Source organism: Hemitrygon akajei, unplaced genomic scaffold (genome assembly GCF_048418815.1).
Source record: "Hemitrygon akajei unplaced genomic scaffold, sHemAka1.3 Scf000088, whole genome shotgun sequence".
Classification (NCBI taxonomy): Eukaryota; Metazoa; Chordata; class Chondrichthyes; order Myliobatiformes; family Dasyatidae; genus Hemitrygon; species Hemitrygon akajei.
Window position 1 is genome coordinate 2,576,795 of NW_027331974.1, and position 20,890 is coordinate 2,597,684.

At 47.6% G+C, this 20,890-nt stretch overlaps 1 long non-coding RNA gene and 1 other non-coding gene across 2 annotated transcripts; both read left to right on the top strand.

Moving 5' to 3' along the window:
• The first annotated feature begins 6,318 nt into the window (after positions 1-6,318).
• Positions 6,319-8,690, top strand: LOC140722757 (uncharacterized). The gene is made up of 3 exons (XR_012097738.1): positions 6,319-6,415; positions 8,377-8,459; positions 8,625-8,690. It is a non-coding gene; the product is annotated as an uncharacterized lncRNA (long non-coding RNA).
• A 6,318-nt stretch (positions 8,691-15,008) lies between these two features.
• Positions 15,009-15,096, top strand: trnap-agg (transfer RNA proline (anticodon AGG)). The gene is given in 2 exon segments: positions 15,009-15,044; positions 15,061-15,096. It is a non-coding gene; the product is annotated as a tRNA-Pro (tRNA).
• The last annotated feature ends 5,794 nt before the right edge of the window (positions 15,097-20,890 follow it).

Here is a 20,890-nt window from a genome sequence, read left to right on the forward strand (position 1 = left end):
GATTACCAATGCATCCACGATTTCTAGAGCCACCTCCTTAAGTACCCTGAGATGCAGACCATCAGGCTCTGAGCAGTTATAAGCCTTCAGTCCCATCAGTCTACCTCACACCATTCCCTGCCTAATGTGAATTTCCTCCAGTTCCTCTTTTACCCTAGGTCCTCTGGCTACTATTTCATCTGGGAGATTGTCTGTGTCTTCCTTAGTGAAGATAGATCCAAAGTACCAGTTCAACTCGTCTGCCATTTCCTTGTTCTCCATAATAAATTCACCCATTTCTGCCTTCAAGTGCCCAACTTTGGTCTTAACTAATTTTTTCCTCTTCACGTACCCAAAGAAGCTTTTACTACCCTCCTTTATATTCTTGGCTAGTTTACCTTTGTACCTCATCTTTTCTTCCCATATTGCCCTTTTAGTTATCATCTATTGCGCTTTAGAAGTTTCCCAGTCCTCTGGCTTCCTGTTCATCTTTGCCATGTTATACTTCACTTTTATTTTTATACTGTCCTTGACTTCCCTTGTCAGCCACAGTCGCCCCCTACTCCCCTTAGAATCTTTCTTCCTCTTTGGAATGAACTAGTCCTTTACCTTCTGTATTATTCCCAGAAATACCTGCCATTGTTGTTCCACTGTAATCCCTGCTAGGTTATCCATCCAGTCAACTTCGGTTATTTCCTTCATCATGGCTCCATATTCCCCTTTGTTCGACTGTAATACTGACACTTCCGATTTCCCCTTCTCCCTCTAAAATTGTAGATTAAAACATCATATTATGGTCACTACCTCCAAATGGCTCCTTTACCTCGAGTTCCCTTATCAAATATGGTTCATTAAATCCAGAATTGCCTTCTCCCTGGAAGGCTCCAGTACGAGCTGCTCTAAGAATCCATCTCGGAGGCACTCTACAAACTCCCTTTCTTGGGGTCCAGTACCATCCTGATTTTCCCAGTCTAGCTACATGTTGAAATCACCCATTACAACTGTAGCATTACCTTTGCGACGTGCCAATTTTAATTCTTAATTTAATTTGCACCCTATATCCAGGCTACTGTTTGGGAGCCTGTAGATAACTCCCATTAGAGTATTTTTGTCTTCAGAATTTCTCAGTTCAATCTATACTGACTCTACATCTCCTGATTCCATGTTACCCCACGCAAGGGAATGAACTTCATTCCTCACCAACTCCACCCCCTCTGCCCACCTGTCTATCCTTTCGATAGGACGTATACCCTTGAATATTCATTTCCCAGCCCTGGTCCTCTTGCAGCCATGTCTCCGTTATTCCTACAACATCATACTTGTCAATTTACAACTGAGCTTCAAGCTCATCCATTTTATTTCTTATACTTTGTGCATTCATATATAATACGTTCAACCCATTACTCCCCTCACCTCTCACACCAACTCCTATTGCACTTGGCCATACTCTCCGATCCCTTCCTGAGCTTTCTGCCCCGTTAATTCTGTTGTCTTTCTTAACTTTTCTTATTTGCTCTTTCCCTTTAACTCCATCCTTATATTTCCAGTTCGTCTCATCACCCCCACTACTTAGTTTAAACACACCTGTGTAGCAGTGGCAAACCTGCCTGCCAGAATGCTGGGGTGGAGGGAAGTGGGGAAAGTGGAGAGGAGGGAGAGTGCTGGGGAGAGAAAGGGCGTGAGGAGGAGGGAGGAGTAATGGGGCAATGGAGGAAGATTTTAGGTGGAGATGGGATAGAGGTCTGGGGTACGAGATAGGGACTGGAGGGAGGAGGGGTGCTGAGAGGGAGCCAAAGACAGTTGTGGGGGTGGTGGGGGGGGGGGGTGACAATGGACGTTGGACGGTCCACAACTCAGGAATTGGTGGTGGGGTTCATTGATGGGAATTCTGATCCCCATAGTCAGTCCCAGAATTTCAACCTGACTCCGAATGATGGGAGTCGCCTGTAGTGATGAAGATTTTGCTGGAGCCTCGGTGGCTGAAGGTAGCTATGATGTTTATGTTTTTCTTTCTCCCACGTCTCTGTTCCTTTATCGGAGACTTTGAGACTTCTCCGAGGGAACAGGTCAAAGGGTCATCGACTGGAGGGGCCACCCAGGCACCACCCTCTGTCCAATCGGGAGACACACCCTCAGGTCGAAACCTTGTGACTGGGGAGGGGGGGTGGGTCATTCCATAACTCTGTGGTCGACAGGCTCTCGTGAGCTGATTCAGTGGTTATCTGTGTTTCTCAGTGGGATGTGAACGATGGAGTCCGTTCTATCCCCACTGACAATCTCAGGAGTACATGAGGTCTCCGGAAAGGGTGATTCACTCATCCGGAATGACCTGCCTTGGATGGAGGCCGGTCTGGAAGACATGCGGAGACGGCTCAGTGACAGAGCAGGGGGGCTGAGACCTGGTGCTCAGGGGTGGGGGAAATGAAAGTGTCCGGTGGGTGAGGTTTGGAGTGATGTTCAGGCAGGATATTTTCACTATTTGTTTAATTGTTACCGTCGCTGTCTGTAAGGAGATTGTACATTCTCCCTGTGACTGTGTCGGTTTCCTCCCACATTACAGAGATGTTTGGGTTAGCAGGTTAGTATGCTCACAAGAAAATGAATCTCAGGATCATATATGGTGATGTACAGTATATATAATGAATTTGTTTTCAAATTTTGAAATGAATTTCTCTTGTAAGTTATAGCAAACTTCTGTCTTCCACCACACTGCCGCAGCAAAGCAGCAAATTTCCTGTCAGAGTAAATAGTGAGAGTGAGCCTAATATTTCTGAGGATATATGAAAATATGCAGAAGATTACTGACATAAGGTAGGCGTTGAGAGCGAACCCTAATGCAAGACACAGACACTGAAGTACGAGGGGAAGTGGGACCTGGTGTGACAGAAAGCAAGGGAAGTAGGAGAGAAACAACGCTGGACAACACTAGAATACAGGGCCTGGGCTAGGGCTAGACCAGGATAGAGGGACCTGGACGAGGAACTAGGAACAGGGAACTAGGAACTAGGAACCTGGACAAGGACTCCGAGCCAGAGACTGGACCGGGACCTGGAACCTGGGTCTTGACTCGGGCTCGGACTCCGGATCGAGGCGAGGACTGGATGTGGCGAGGCAACAGGACAGGACGTGGGGGCAGGATGTGGGACTCCAGGGCTGGACGAGGACATGAAGCTCAGACTTGGTCTTGGTGGAGGGAGAGCAAAGCAGAAGCGGGGAGAGGCGCAGCTGGATACGGACACTGGCCCTGGACGAGACCAGGACTCACGGCCTGGGCTACGACTTGGACTTGGACGCAGACTGGAACCTGCCTCGGAGCCTTGGACACGGACTGGAACCCTCCTCGGGGACTTGGACACGGACTGGAACCCTCCTCGGGGACTTGGACACGGACTGGCACAACTACACTTGCTCAGGTGCCGGTCCCGCCTGGGAGTTCTGACGGGAGTACAGTTGAGTTAACAGTCGGGGATATGGAAGGGAAGATCCAGTTGTAGGGTAACAACGAAGACGGCCTCACCTACCCAACAGAGGCGGGCACAGGATACTGAGAAGACAAACCCCACAGAGGCGAGGACAGGATACTGACAAGACAAACCCCACAGAGGCGGGCACAGGATACTGACAAGACAAACCCCACAGAGGCTGGCACAGGATATTGACAAGACAAACCCCACAGAGGCGAGGACAGGATAATGACAAGACAAACCCCACAGAGGCTGGCACAGGATACTGACAAGACAAACCGGCACCTACTCTCGAACCCAGGGCCACTTATATTCCCGGCTCCAAGACGAGAATCAGGTGCCTATGATTAAGCCCAAATGAGACAAGGGACAGCCAGAAGACCCGGAGTCTGTAGTCCACGGACTGGACCGTGACAATTACGAGGAGTACATGTAGGTTCAAAGTAAGATTTATTATCAAAGTACTTAATTGTCACTATATACTGTCCTGAGATTCATTTTGTTGCAGTCATCTACAGAGAAAAACAACAGAATCTATGAAAAACTATACAAAAACAAAGACTGACAAACAACCAATGCGCAAAAGAAGGCAAATTGTGTAAATAAAATATAAAATAATACTAAGCTGATGAGTTGTAGATTCCTTGAAAGTGAGTCTGTAGGTTGTGGATTCAGTTCAGAGTTGATGTGAGTGAAGTTATCCACGCCAGTCAGGAGTCTGATGGTTGTGGGTGATAAATGTTCCTGAAGCTGGTGGTGTGGGATGTCCTGCTGGGAATATTACCACTGATCAGGGTGAATATAACTAGAGGACATTGATTTATGGTCAGTGGTCAGAGATTCAGGATCAGAATTAGGTTTATTATCACTAATGTATCGTGAAATCTGTTGTTTTTTTGGCAGCAGTACAGTGCAAGACATAAAAAATATTCCTGTACGTTCCAATCAAAAATAAAATAAACAAACAGTGCAAAAAGAGGAATATTGAGGTCGTGTTCATGAGTTCATGTATCGTTCAGAAATCTGACGGTGTCCCCGAAGAACATGGTAGCCCCTTTGAAAACAATACTTTCTAACTAAACGTGCCAAGAAGTCTTGGATGTGTGAGACCGGGTAACCATTGTGCATTGAAAAGGCATCGGTTATCACCACATGGGCTTAGGGACCGTGTGGAGGGGCAAAGCCCAGGGCTATTCGACTGGAATACGATGCCAAGTCTTTCCATGTTGACAAACTCATCTTCGCAGTTGCCAGCTTCTCTGGATCCGGTCTCTGCGTGTGGACATGGACTGGTCGGCCGGTTGTGGAAATGCGGTGCTCGACCCCATGTATTGTGACTGTAGTGGAGAATGTGGGCTTGGTGAAGTTTGAGAGTTCGACCAGAGGTCAAGTGAACTCACATGCGGTGGTGTGTTGGCTTGACAGAGTCATTGTGGGAAACCTACTGGGGGAGCAGGGAAAGGACCCAAAGTCCTTGACATCCACGTGCCAGCAGTTTTAAAGATCAATTTACAGTCCCTGGACAGACAGTAAATCGGCACCGAGCGGAGGTCTGGTCAGGACGATGTCCCTTGTGTAGCATTACACACTGAAGCAGAGTATCACACATCGTGTCCCATATTCTCGATCCTGGTGTCATTGGTGGCCCCCAGCAAGGTGTCCTCAGTCTTTGACTACACATCAACAGGCGGTACAGACGACACGCTCATTTGAGCACCCGGGTCACACAAGCATCGCTCTGAAAGGGTGTCCGTAATGTTCAGTAGATGATCCTGGCATCTAGAACCCACAAGTGTGAACAGACCTCTGATGTCCCAAAGCACTGGCACTGTCGAAGCTGCAAGGCAGTCGGCACTTCCTAGTGTTCACACCAAAGTGAGCGTGGTAATAACACAGAGCCGGCAGTGTCTGTTTCACAGCATGGGTTAGCAGTCTGTCTTGCGTGCTTATGTTGGAAGCCTCGCTGACCAGGCTTATTGAAGCAGGGAAAATAAGAGGGTTTATGCACCACTGCCTGGCTAAGTGTAGACAATCAGCAATTTTAGCAAACTCCCGAAAGTCATTCTGGGATTTATTAGGGAGTGATATGCAGACTTGATTTGGCATTTGCTGCATGAAGAGTTCTTTAAACATAAAACAGGGAAGGAGATTTCCAAGGAGGGACAATGTGGTCCCTTAACTCCAAAGGCTAAACTTCACCATGACCAGGCAGAAAGCAACTGTTTAAAATGATCAGACTCCGATAGATCAACAGTCTGATTGAAAGGTCAGTTTTCAGTGATCTCATGTTTACTGTATATCAGTTTCTAGTAAACTCCCCACTTTCACAGCTGTGGAGTTTCTGAGCAACATACCACATAGTAGAATCCGGTGTAGTCCACAGTGATTTCTCATAAAGCAAATTAGGCCTTGGCTTGTCGTGACGATATTTTGCTCTCAAATCTCTGGTTTTGAAGAACATACCATAACAGCTCATTTATTGAAATCCAAGAGATCTGAGCACAATGTACGGTAAAAGTACTTTACGTAATTATAATAATCACATCAGACCCGTCTCCTAAAGTGAACCTAAATGAGAGTCGGTGGCTGTGAATGTTGTATGTTTCCACATTACTCTGCATGAGAAAGGAGGAGGGGGAATTTAGGGAGAGAGGTGTGGACTGTATTCTAGGAAAGAGTAATGTTAATGTTAATAAAGTATGTCTGTCTGCCTGTCTAAAGTTGGGGATGAGAGGTTTGATCTGTTGGACCTGTGATGTTGATTGGATTCTCACAGACTGTTACCACCCAGCCAGGTTCGTCCTTAACAGAGTTTTGCTATCCTCTTTATTCTATTCTCTCACCTGACCCCACCCACCCTGTCTCTCTCCTCACAGATCCACATTTGGACAACACTCAGGAAACCCAGGGACCAGCGACGGGAGAACCTGGTCCGGGTTTGACCACCACCCCAGAAGGATCTACAAGCTCAGGTATCTGTGGTGGGGATCACTGAATGGAATGTTGTTCCCCATGGTCAGTCCCTAAAATTCATCCTGTGTCAGACTGAGGGCAGTGACGGAGGATTGGGAAGGAGAAGGATGGTGTTGGTTTCACCACAAACGCAGTCTCCCATTCCCTGAACTCCTGTTCCATTGTGATGACCTGTTTCAGTGTTTCCACTTGTCCCTGTCTCTGTTCCTTCATTACAGACCAGGAGACTTCCACAGGGGAGCAGCCCAAAGGATCATCGACTGGAGGGTGCATACAGGATCCATCCTATGTTACAGGCTCATTCCCCCCTACCCCTCCCCTCTCCCTGCCTCCCCACTCTCCTCCCCCCTCTCTCTCTCTCCTCTCTCCCCCTCTCTCTCCCTCTCACTCCCTCTCTCCCCTCTCTCTCCCTCTCTCCCCCCTCCCCCCTCTCTCTCCGCCTCTCCCTCTCCCCCTGTCTCCCCTGTCTCCCCCTCTCTCCCCGCTCTCTTCCCCCTCCCCTCGCCCTCCCCCTCTCCCTCTCCCCCTCTCTCCTCCTGTCTCCTCTCCCCCTCTCCCCCCACACCCCCCCTCTCTCCCCCCTCCCATCGCCCTCCCCCTCTCCCTCTCCCCCTCTCTCCCCCTGTCTCCTCTCCCCCCACACCCCCCCCCTCTCCCCCCTCCCCCTCCACCCCCTCTCTCCAACCGCACTCTCCCTCTCTCCGTCCCCCACTTCCCCACGCACACTCCCATTCAGTCTTATACCCACTCGCCCTGCAGGGCACTACAATATGAATGACAGTGTCAGGAGAGATGGTGGGGAGAGGAGCCGGTAGGAGACTAGAGAGAACGAAATTTTGGTGGCAGGGAGAGGGTAAGAGGAATGGGGAGTTCTAAATTGTCTCTTCAGCCTTGAATACCCTCTGCAAGTCATACCTGGTTTACTGGTACAGACCTGGGTCGCCAGACTTGAATGCCACGTATTTAGCTTTCAGCAGGCAATTTGCTCCCTGGTTATAGACAGACCTGATGTCACTGAGGAAGGGAATGACTGGATGTGGTGTGAGGGATGTCTGGGTGAGGGGAGGTGGTCGGAGTGATTGAGGAGGGAGAGGGTGACTGAGGAGTGGAGGAGGAATAGAGAGACCTGATGTCACTGTGGAAGGGAATGACTGGATGTGGTGTGAGGAATGTCTGGGTGAGGACAGATGGTCGGAGTGATTGAGTAGGGAGAGGGTGAAGGATAAACATATTGACAGCATTTATGAGACATTTGTATGAGAATGTGCATAGTTAATGATAGAGGGATGTGGACCAAACTCAGACAAATGAGACCAGTTCAATTTGCCACCTTGGTTGGCATGGATCAGTTTGGTCAAAGGGTTTGTTCCCATGACGTGTTCCTCCAAGAATCCATTCACTATGTGATCACTAGTCTTCACTCCTCGTTAACACACTACACCCAATACCAGGGGCTCTAATCTTCTGTACCAATGACCATGTACTGATCTAATCTTACATGTGGATGTAACTGACATCATTTCCCATGTCCATAAAACTGTCCAATGCAGGTAATTGGGAAATCCCATATTCCATGTCTCTGTCTCTCCCTCTGGATTCATCCAACTTTTTCTTTCTTTTCTCACTACCACTTTCAACCCCACTCACTGTCAGCCCCTCCCTCGTTCTCTGCCTCTCTTCACTACCTGTGCACACTCTCTCCCTGACCCCACCCCTGCCCTTTTCTCACACTCTCCCTGTCCCTGTCTAAACGGATATTGACATAGATATTTGATGAGGGTGTGGGGACGAATCAAGCTGTCAGAGGGTGGGGTGGGTGTGGGGAGGAATCAAGGTATTAGAGGGTGGGGACTGGGGGAAAGGAGGTTGTGTGATCGAAGGGACAGGGATGAGGAAACATCCTGTGAGCAGCACTTGACCTGAGAGTGACACCACGTTGACACTGGGCTGTTTTGTTCAGGAGTTCGCATGTGGATTAACGTGCAGCTGACATCGAGTGGAAACGTGAGTGAGGATGAAGTGTGGGAAGCCATTCGACGAAAGGTGAGTGAACTCCCTCCCAGTCTCTCAGTTCCTAATCCCTCTCCTTTCCCAACTCTCCCTCTCTGTCACACCTCTGCCTCCCGTCTCTCTGCTCCTCTCCTCCCGTCACTCCTTCAACTCCCCCTACCTCAGCAACCATTCATCTTTCCTCCTCTCTGGCCGCAGCTCCAGGAGATGTTCGGTGATCCAAATCTTCAGATCAATCTTGCACGGTTCAGGGCAGAACCTTCAGAGGAGTGAAGGAGCAATCCGTCAACGATGAAGGAGTCTACAGTTCTATCTCCCTGACGCTTTACACCCTCTCCCTTACTCCAGCCTGCCTTTCGACAAGTATACGGCTCACAGAGGGTTAATCCTAGGAGAGCCCTGAGATGTTACTGCACTCTGCTGATTCCCCAGTGCGCCGCAGCCTGCGAGCTTTTAGTTGGTCACATTGTGAAGTACGATCCCATTGAGTCATGACGCCAGAAGCCTAGAACTGAGAGTGAGCAGACAGACCCGGCCTGTTCCAGGATGAGCAGATCTCCCGAATGATGAGATTAATCACAGAACATCCTGGGAACGGTCCCCGTAAACACCGACACCCCTCACTACAGGACCGGGTCAGTGTGAGACGTCACACACCTTCCACAGTGTACGGTCTGTAAACACCGACACCCCTCACTGCAGGACCGGGTCAGTGTGAGACGTCACACACCTTCCACAGTGTACGGTCCATAAACACCGACACCCCTCACTACAGGACCGGGTCAGTGTGAGACGTCACACACCTTCCACAGTGTACGATCCCCGTAAACACCGACACCCCTCACTACAGGACCGGGTCAGTGTGAGACGTCACACACCTTCCACAGTGTACGGTCTGTAAACACCGACACCCCTCACTACAGGACCGGGTCAGTGTGAGACGTCACACACCTTCCACAGTGTACGGTCCGTAAACACCGACACCCCTCACTACAGGACCGGGTCAGTGTGAGACGTCACACACCTTCCACAGTGTACGGTCTGTAAACACCGACACCCCTCACTACAGGACCGGGTCAGTGTGAGACACACACACCTTCCACAGTGTACGGTCTGTAAACACCGACACCCCTCACTGCAGGACCGGGTCAGTGTGAGACGTCACACACCTTCCACAGTGTACGGTCTGTAAACACCGACACCCCTCACTACAGGACCGGGTCAGTGTGAGACGTTACACACCTTCCACAGTGTACGGTCTGTAAACACCGACACCCCTCACTACAGGACCGGGTCAGTGTGAGACGTCACACACCTTCCACAGGGTACGGTCTGTAAACACCGACACCCCTCACTACAGGACCGGGTCAGTGTGAGACGTCACACACCTTCCACAGTGTACGGTCTGTAAACACCGACACCCCTCACTACAGGACCGGGTCAGTGTGAGACGTCACACACCTTCCACAGTGTACGGTCTGTAAACACCGACACCCCTCACTACAGGACCGGGTCAGTGTGAGACGTCACACACCTTCCACAGTGTACGGTCTGTAAACACCGACACTCCTCACTACAGGACCGGGTCAGGGTGAGACGTCACACACCTTCCACAGTGTACGGTCTGTAAACACCGACACCCCTCACTACAGGACCGGGTCTGAGTGAGACGTCACACACCTTCCACAGTGTACTGACTGTAAACACCGACACCCCTCACTACAGGACCGGGTCAGTGTGAGACGTCACACACCTTCCACAGTGTACGGTCTGTAAACACCGACACTCCTCACTACAGGACCGGGTCAGGGTGAGACGTCACACACCTTCCACAGTGTACGGTCTGTAAACACCGACACCCCTCACTACAGGACCGGGTCAGTGTGAGACGTCACACACCTTCCACAGTGTACGGTCTGTAAACACCGACACCACTCACTACAGGACCGGGTCAGTGTGAGACGTCACACACCTTCCACAGTGTACGGTCTGTAAACACCGACACCCCTCACTACAGGACCGGGTCAGTGTGAGACGTCACACACCTTCCACAGTGTACGGTCTGTAAACACCGACACCCCTCACTACAGGACCGGGTCAGTGTGAGACGTCACACACCTTCCACAGTGTACGGTCTGTAAACACCGACACCCCTCACTACAGGACTGGGTCAGTGTGAGACTTCACACACCTTCCACAGTGTACGGTCTGTAAACACCGACACCCCTCACTACAGGACCGGGTCAGGGTGAGACGTCACACACCTTCCACAGTGTACGGTCTGTAAACACCGACACCACTCACTACAGGACCGGGTCAGTGTGAGACGTCACACACCTTCCACAGTGTACGGTCTGTAAACACCGAGACCCCTCACTACAGGACCGGGTCAGTGTGAGACGTCACACACCTTCCACAGTGTACGGTCTGCAAACTCCGACACCCCTCACTACAGGACTGGGTCAGTGTGAGACACACATTTGGGTTTACAATAAAATGGGAAAATTAGCTGTTGCTGGGCTTCATTGCATTAATATATCATCAGTAATTTGCTGTAACTGATTGAACTGAAATTATGTGTAAAATAATGAATCGCTTTTTGATAAAAACGCAGAACCGTGAAGGCATCATGGTCTGTGGATGTAGTGAGGAAGATCCCTGATCTCCAGAGGTACTGAGGAAAGTATCCTGTGCACGTTTACAGACATCTGTGTACACTCGCAGAACATAGGACAATCCTACACTTTCCCTCCCAATCAGCACGACACCCCGGCACATCCGTCTGACATTGTACCAATCTCCATCTCGCACTCTGACACTCTCGTCCTCCATCCCTCTCTCTGATACACTCTCATCCTCCATCTCTCTCTGACATGGTTTTATTCCTTCTCTCGCTCTGTCTTATACACTCTCATTTCCATCTGTTTCTCTCTCTGATACACTCTTATTTCCATCTGTTTCTCTCTCTGATTCACTCTCATTTCCATTTCACACATCGAGCAAGTCAGTCAATCTCTAACCATAGATTCCCACAAACGGAGAGAGGGAGATTGGGACAGGACGTTGGAGAACAGAGTGCAGAGACGGTATAATGTGTCCTCAGTCTGCAAGGGTTTGAAGGGTTGAAATCCAAGGGATCTTTGACATTCCTGGATATTATTTGTGTGTGAAGCTGATGATTTGCATTGCTATTGCTTGTTGTGCGTGCTCAATAAACATGGAACTGTCCGAACGCGAGGTTCTGAGAGATGTGTTCCTTTTATATCATCTGTAATTGCGGGTCAATGTGGAGAGCTGAGCATTGGCGCCCTCTGCTGGGGAGAGTGGGCAGGGCAGAAACAGTGGGTGGCGGGAGGTCAGGCAGTGTGTGTACAGGTCATTCGTGTGGGTGGCTGGGATGGAGGGTGCGCAAGACCCTTCCTGGACCTGGGGGAATTTGCAGTGTGTGTCCTGACGGGGTGGGGGTGTTTTGAGTGATAATGAGGAGGTGGAAAAAGAAATTGGATCTTTATTCTCTTAGGTGCCTCTTTAGTTCCCCTCCCTTCCTGTAAGCTCATTCTGTCCTTCCCCCTCTCCCCCCCCATGGCACCATATCCCTGTATAGGGAAGAGTACGTATACCTGCACACTGTCTGTCTTCATCCTTTCCTCCCGTTTCCCTTCTCTCCTCCAATGTTCTCTCTACCCTTCCCACTCTCTCTCATTCTCCCTCACATACATTCACCCAACCCTCCCTATCATTTTATCTCTCTCTTTATCCCATTCTCTTTCACTTCTTCATCTCCCATCCATCCCTTTCATTCCATTTTCTCTCTTTCATTGCAAACTCTTCCTCGTTCTCTCAGTCCATCGCTCTCTGAAGACCCGGTTCGATCCCCATCCCCGGTGTTGTCTCTGTGAAGTTTGCATTCTCTCCCCTCCCCCTCTCTCCCTCAGACCAGGTGTGGAGGGAACAAATTCTTTCTCACCTCCCTGGTAAACGTGTGTCCTTTATTCTGACACTGTCCTCTGGTACGAGGCTCCCATTTCTTCCCTCCACCTTTCCCACTCTCTCATTCTACCTCACTATATATTTCTCTCTCATTTTCTCAACCACTGTATCCTTTCTCATAACCATTTTCCTCTTCCATTCATACACCGTCTTCCCTCCTCCTCATTCCTCTATCTTCACTTTATCTTATTCTCCCATCCTTTTGTCTCCAGATCCCATCCATCTTTCCCTTTCCCATTATCTCACTCCAACTGTCTCTCCAGCTTCTCTCCATCTTTTCACCTCTCCACCTCTCCCTCTCTCCACCCCTCCTCCTGTTCTTCTCCCGTCCCCTTTACCTCTCCCCCCTTCCACCAGCCGTACTTTCTCCAGCGGAGCCCGCAGTGACCCTCAGCACCCCCTCTAACTCGGCACTCCCCCAGTTCAGGGGAGGATCCAGTTTCCCCCGCAGGGGTTGGGCCTGGATGGCGCCGGTGATCCTGGATCCTCATCTACTTCTGCTGGGCTTTGATGATCTCCAGGAACTCGGGTTTGAGCCCTCTCCCTCCCCTCCTCCCACCCAACCTGGAATCTGTCCACGTCTGCCATCCCTGCAAATTCTTACACGGGCCGCTGAGAGAGGGTTAATTACTCGGTCTGGGAGAGGAGGCGTTAATTTAAAAAGCAGGGTGTTAACGTCCAGGGTTAAATGAAGATGGTGTTAATATGCGAAGCCAAATGAGGAGGGTGTTACTGTACGGGACCATAGGAGGAGGGCGTTAAAGTCTGGTGGCGCAAGTGGAAAGTGTTAATGTACGGGGTCCAGTTGGGAGATGCGATAGAAGTGAGATTGTGTGTCTCTTGAATGTTTAAGTGCTGTCAGCATCTTACTCAGAACGTCAGCTTAAAGTAATATGTCTTCAGGTGTCAATATTGCACTCAGGGCATAGAAAAATAGCTACATCTCCGTTTGAGTGTACAGAACGACCAAATGCGTGGTTTACAGCATCGATACCTGGTTACAACAAGAAGCACCACAGCAGCAGCGAGAATACAAAAGAGAGCTGGATATTTCACTGCAATGCCACACTCTACCTCGGGGCGGCGCCGTTGTCCCGTCAGTGCCAATGAAAAAGAACTCACGGAATTGTGGGAAGTGAAGAGCCATATTTGCTGATGAACGGGAGCGAAGGAAAAGTTATCAATCGTCAGCGGTTTCCACTGGGAACCGTCATTAATTACAGTCACTGAAGAAACACACTCGTTTAACCGTTTCCAGCCCAGAACGTCTCCAGCAATATCAGTTGAAGCAAATATGATCTTAAACACATAAAATGCTCAAAGCTGCAGAACGAAAGCTGGGACGTAGCTGTATGTGTGGCATGTAATGAGGGGTCAGGAAGAGCTTGTGGAAGGGAATAGAAGGATTGAAAATAACTGGCCAAATGGAGAACAAAATCAGCTAACGTGCACAAATGAAATATATAAATCTGGCGGGGATCAAAGGTTCTTGGGAATGGTGAGGGCGGAGTGCCCTGGGAGGAAGTGTGGAACAGTTAGCAGAGAAGGAGTGCCGGGGCGGGTGGGTATGGCGTAGATGCAGACACTCCCAACACTGAGACTCCGGACAAGGCCATTTTATTGCAAACAATTGGTTTATTGATCATCATAGAACGAATGACTGCTGCTTCCCGCACACTCCCCTCTCCCTTCCCCTTTTCCCAAGCATGACTCCCCTCTCCCTGCCCCCTTCGCATATAGATGGACCACTATGGGTCCACAATAGAGACCCTTATCAGAATCAGGTTTGTCATCACTCACATATCTCATGAAACTTGTTTTCCAGCAGCAGCAGTAAAGTGCAATACATAAAATTACAACAGTACTGTGCAAAAATCTTAGGCTTCAGAGTAATTTATATGTGCCTGAGACTCATTCACATTACTCTATAAGGAATTTGCTGTGGTGTGCTCGTCAGCACGAAAAACACGCGATAAAATAACCCAACATTCAGCAATGATGAAGAATAAAGAATGTTTAAAATATAGTTAGTGGTTAGAGTACGATATGGAATAAAATGCACTTCGACTGTAAGTATTATAAAAAGCGCTTTAAGATGCTGACAGTGCAGTGACGGGGGAGAGGTAATAGGTAGAGGAGGTGGGGGAGGTCTAACTAAAATAGTTGATCAGCTTATCCACGCGGAGACGAGGAAAACGTACAAACTCCTTGTATGTAGCGGCAAGGAGAGTGGAGGAAAGATTAGGGGAGATGTCAGAGGTAAGTTTGTTTTACACAGTGTGGTGGGTTTTAGGAATAGTGTGGTAGAGGCGTGTGTAACTACGACGTTTAAAAGACACTTAGGTAGGCAGGTGGGAGTTAAAATGTCGGTTTATGGCCTGTGTAGGAGGGAAAAGTTATAGTTACCGGAAAGTAGGTTTACATAGGTGGAGAAAACATGGTGGTCCGAAGGACCCCTAGTGTGCTGGACAAGTTCTTTGTTCTACTTTGGTCCTATCCTCTAAGGTCGGACATAAAATACCTCCCAGATGTGTTGAGGAAGGAGGCTGAGAATGTGAAAGTAATCAGTTTTATGTTGAGAAACATTGAATGGGCTCGTTGGTTTAGTGGTATGATTCTCGCATAGGGTCTGAATTTGCGTGCGTGCGAGAGGTCCCGGGTTCAATTCCCGGACGAGCCCCTCTGAATAATACGTTTTAGGAATTCATTCAGTGAAGCACAAGAGAATGAGTGGAGATACTTACGAAATTATGCGGGATATAGATAAGGTCAATGTCTGCAGGGTCCCGTCCCCCCCCCCTTAGATTGGGTGAGATGGTTACTCGAAATCACAGGTTGATTATGAAAAGTTATATAGTCAATGGGAATCTGTGGGGGAACGTTTTCGCTCAGAAGATATCGCAAGAGTGGAACGAGATGCAGGTTGAATTGTAACAATTAAGGTAAGTTTGAATGTGAGGGATTTGGAAGGCTATGTTCTTGGAGCGGGTAGATGGAACCAGTCAGAAGGCCGGTATGGACCAGATGGACCAAAGGGCCTGCTTCTGTTCTGTAGTGCTCCTTGACTCTATAATTCATGAGGGATTGGAACCAGGGTATAAATGGAGTGGATGGGAAGTGTTGTGAAGCTGGTGGCCAACTCCTGGCCCCATATTCCTTTGTTCCTGTGTTACTGAAATTCAGTTCAAATACTAACAAATGTCATACTCGCTACATTGGAATGAAATAAAGATAGTGACCATGGAAAATACTATTTCAGTAGATGAACGTCTTCCAAAATTTCTCTGCCGTCTGGAGACGTTCCCGCCGAGCAGAGTGCGGCAAAAGTAACCTCGTTGTTTCACAAAGGAACTGGGAACACGGGGAATAAGAGTAAACCAGGTTGTACAAAATGATGAGGGGTATAGACAGGGTTAATGCAAGCAGGACCTTTCCACTGAGGTTGGAACTAGAGGTCATAGGTTAATGGCGATTCCTTAGCGATCATTACTACCGTCTCCAGAATCCCTTCAGCTACCTCTTTCAGAAATCTGGGGTGTCGTCCATCAGGTCCGGGTGACTTGTCTAACTTCAGAACCTTCAGCTTCCCAAGCAGCTCATCCTTAGTAATGGAAACCTCATTCATTTCTGTCCCCAAACTCTCTCGGATTTCTGGCAAACTGCCCGTGTCTTCCACCGGGAGGACCGGTGCAGGATAGTTATCAAGTTCGTCCGCCATTTCATTGTTTCCCCCATTTCTAACTCTCCAGTGTCACTTTACAGTGGTCCGACATACACTCTCACCTCTCTGTAACTTTGTTTATATCTGAAAGTAAAACACATTCGGTATCATCTTTGATATTATCAGCCGGCTGGCCTTCGTATTTCATCTTTTATCTCTTTAGCTGCTTTCTGTTGGATTTTACAAGCTTCCCAATCCTCCGACTTCCCACTAATAGTTGCTGTATGATATATGACAAATAACACTAATCTTTATCTTTAAGGAGAAATGCCTTGAAGAGTCAATGTGTGACCATTTTGCGACCAGTGACCATAATTATACCAGGCTGAAAATAGTTCTGCAGAAAGTTAGGGCTGTTCCACAAGTTGAGGTTTTAATTTCGTGCGGGGCCAATTTGAGATCGATTAGCCGGGGGTTTCCCGGGGTTTATGGTTGAGAAACGGCTGATTTTATTTTCTGGTGAATAGACATCTGGTTTTCCAGATGCGATACCCGGAGTTCAGGTAGAGCGTGTTCCAATCAGAGTGATGGGCAAAGCTGGTCAGAGTACGGAGCGTTGGCTGACAGGAGATCTGAGACCCTGGTCAGGGTAAAGGAGGCATAGTAACAAATACCAAATGCTGGGGAAACCCAGCAGGTCTGGCGGCATGTAGGGAAAGGGAAAACAAACAGTCGATGTGTCTGTCCGATGGTGGGGAATCTCCCGTTTTTAAACGGAGACACTGTCAGGTTGAGGCAGTCGGGACCAACTGAATCCTTTAGCGAGTGTAAGAAGCACAGGACACTGAACAGGAAAATTAGGAGGGCAAAAGAGGGCACGGAACCGATCTGTCAGGAAAGGCAGAGGAAAATCCTCCGGGATTATATAAATATATTGCGGGAAATGCATGATCAAGGAGTGAGTGGGTCAGTCCGGCCGTCTGTGTGGAGCCCGAGCGGACGGGCGAGGTTTCAGATGAATACATCCCAGCTGAATTTAGCGTGGAGGATAGAATGGAAGAGAAGAAATTCACGGAGGAAGACGGTGCTGTCTTGAACCATGTGCTCATTGCAAAAGATGAGGTGCTGACCGCCTTACAGTGCAAACAAAAAGCAGACTGTATATCTCGACTCCCAACGTTGACTATTCTCCATTAACCATTTTCCTCTCTCCAGTTCCCCAGCTGTTCGTTTTCCCCGCTTGCTTTAAGGGGACTGTGCAGTCTTCTAAACACCGGCTGGATAGAAAAAGGAAGAATTAACCGTTGGCTCTCACCGGTAATGGGGACAATTATAATTGACACCCAAACAACACTAGACCCATGTTACACAAATGGCGCAGGTTGAGAGGATGGTTCTGAAGTCACGTGATGCGCTGACCTTCATTGGTCAGAAATTGACGTAACTCTGTCAGACTCTGGTTAGACCGCACTTGGAGTATTCTGTTCAGTTCAGCTCGTCCCGTTATAGGAAACGTCAGCGATCGGGGGTCAATGATCAACGGTTTCCCCGATACATTTCCGTGTACTCGGAAGTGGACGAGGTGTGTTGGGACGACATGCAACAAAACATTTTTACCGATGATAAAGCGGAAACAGTTATATATATAACGGTCGTGGTTACAGTACGGATATGGAACAGAATGTGCATAAATAACACAGACACCAGCGTATATTTATAATGTGATCAACGTGATACAAATATGGTTTAAAGTGTTTACCTGTAGGGACCAATGACGTGGGTAGGAAGAGTGAGGAGGTCCTGAAAGGTGAGTTTAGGGAGCTAGGTGCCAAGTTAAAGGACAGGACCTCCAGGATACCAATCTCAGGATTGCTACCAGTGCCACGTGCAAGTGGGTTTAGAAATAGTAAGATAGTGCAGATCAACACGTGACTGAAGACATGGTGCAGGAGGGAGGGCTTAAGATTTATAGATAATTGGGCCGTTTTCCAGGGAAGGTGGGGCCTGTTCCGGCGGGACGGTTTACATCTGAACTGGAGGGGTCAAATATTCTTGCAGGTAGGTTTGCTAGAGAGGCTCCAGTGGATTTAAACTAGATATGAGGGAGGAGGGGAACCATAGTGCAGGAACCGATGTATGGGAGAAGGAAGAAAAAGAAGACAGTAAAGTTCTTTCTACTGTTAGAAATAAACAGAGAAGAAGAGGTGGAGAATTTCTTAAATACATTTATTTTAATGCTAGGAGCTTTGTAAGAAAGGTGGATGAGCTTAGAACATGGATTGATACCTGGAAATAGGATGTTGTAGCTATTAGTGAAACATGGTTGCAGGAGGGGTGTGATTGGCAACTAAATATTCCGGGATTTTGTTGCTTCAGGTGTGATAGAATCGGAGGGACAAGAGGGGAAGGTGTTGTGTTGCTTGTCAGAGAAAATATTACAGTGGTGCTCTGGCAGAATAGATTAAAGGACTCGTCTAGGGAGCCTACTTGGGTGGATTTGAGGAATGGGAAAAGTGTAGTAACACTTATAGGGGTGTATTATAGACCACCTAATGGGAAACGAGAATCAGAGGAGCAAATTTACAAGGAGTGAGCAGATATTTGTAGTAAGCACAGGGTGGTGATTGTGGGAGATATTAATTTTCCACACATAGACTGGGAAGCCTATACTGTAAAAGGGATGGATGGTTTGGAGTTTGTAAAATGTGTGCAGGATAGTTTTTTGCAGCAGTACATAGAGGTACCAACTAGAGAAGGGGCAGTGTTGGATCTTCTGCTAGCTAATGAAATAAGTCAGGTGATGCAGGTATGTGTTGTGGAACACTTCTGGTCCAGTGATCACAATACCATTAGCTTCAATATAACTATGGAGAAGGATAGGACTGGACCCAGGGTTGAGATTTTTGATTGGAGAAAGGCTAACTTTGAGGCGACGTGAAAGCATTTAGATGGAGTGGATTGGGACAATTTGTTTTATGGGAAGGATGTAATATATAAATGGCGGTCATTTAAAGGTGAAATTTTGAGGGTGCAGAATCTTTATGTTGCTGTTAGGTTGAAAGGAAAGGTTAAAAGTTTGAGAGAACCATGGTTTTCAATGGATATTGGAAAGTTGGTCAGGAAAAAGAGAGATATCTACAATAAATATGGGCAGAATGGAGTAAACGAGGTGATCGAGGAATATAAAGAATGTAAGAAGAATCTTATAGAAAGAAATTAGAAAAGCTAAAAGAAGATACGAGTTTGCTTTGGCAAGTAAGGTGAAAATAAATCCGAAGGGTTTCTACAGTTATATTAATAGCAAAAGGATAGTGAGGGACAAAATTGGTCCCTTAGAGAATCAGAGTGGACAGATATGTGTGGAGCCAAAAGAGATGAGGGAGATTTTGAACAATTTCTTTTCTTCGGTATTCACTAAGGAGAAGGATATTGAATTGTATAAGGCAAGGGAAACAAGTAGGGAAGTTATGGAAACTATGACGATTAAAGAGGAGGAAGTACTGGCGCTTTTAAGGAATATAAAAGTGGATAAATCTCCGGATCCTGACAGGATATTCCCTAGGATCTTGAGGGAGGAATGGTGTAGAAATAGCAGGGACTCTGACAGAAATATTTCAAATGTCATTAGAAACGGGGATGGTGCCGGAGGACTGACGTACTGCTCATGTTGTTCCATTGTTTAAAAAGGGTTCTAAGAGTAAACCAAGCAATTATAGGTCTGTCAGTTTGACGTCAGTGGTTGGTAAATTACTGGAAAGTATTCTTAGAGGTGGTATATATACTTATCTTGATAGACAGGGTCTGATTAAGATCAGTCAACATGGATTTGTGCGTGAAAGGTCAGGTTTGACAAATCTTATTGAATTTGTTGATGAGGTTACGAGAAGTTTACGAGGGTAAAGCAGTGGATGTTGTCTATATGGACTTCAGTAAGGCCTTTGACAAGGTTCCGCACGGAAGGTTAGTTAGGAAGGTTCAATCGTTAGGTATTAATATTGAAGTAGTAATATGGATTCAACAGTGGCTAGATGGGAGATGACAGAGTAGTGGTGGATAACCGTTTGTCAGGTTGGGGGCCGGTGACTAGTGGTGTGCCTCAGGGATCTGTATTGGGTCCAATGTTGTTTGTCATGTACATTAATGATCTGAATGATGGGTTGGTAAATTGGATTAGTAAGTATGCAGATGAACCTAAGGTAGGTGGCTTTGTGGATAAGGAAGTAGGTTTTCAAAGTTTGCAGACAGATTTAGGCCAGTTAGAAGAGTGGGCTGAATGATGGCAGATGTAGTTTAATGCTGATAAGTGTGAAGTGCTACATTTTGGTGGGAATAATCAAAATAGGACATACATGGTAAATGGTAGGGCATTGAAGAATGCAGTAGAACAGAGTGATCTAGGAATAATGGTGCATAGTTCCCTGAAGGTAGAATCTCATGTGGATAGGGTGGTGAAGAAAGCTTTTGGTATACTGGCCTTTATAAATCAGAGCATTGAGTATCGGAGTTGGGATGTAATGTTAAAATTGTACAAGGCATTGTGAAGGCCAAATTTGGAGTATTGTGTAATGTTTTGGTCACCGAATTATAGGAAAGATGTCAACAAAATGCAGAGAGTACAGAGAAGATTTACTAGAATGTTACCTGGGTTTCAGCACCTAAGTTACAGGGAAAGATTGAACAAGTTAGGACATTATTCTTTGGAGCGTAGAAGGTTGAGGAGGGTCTTGATAGAGGTATTTAAAATTATGAGGGGGATAGATAGAGTTGACGTGGATAGTCTTTTTCCATTGAGAGTAGGGGAGATTCAAACAAG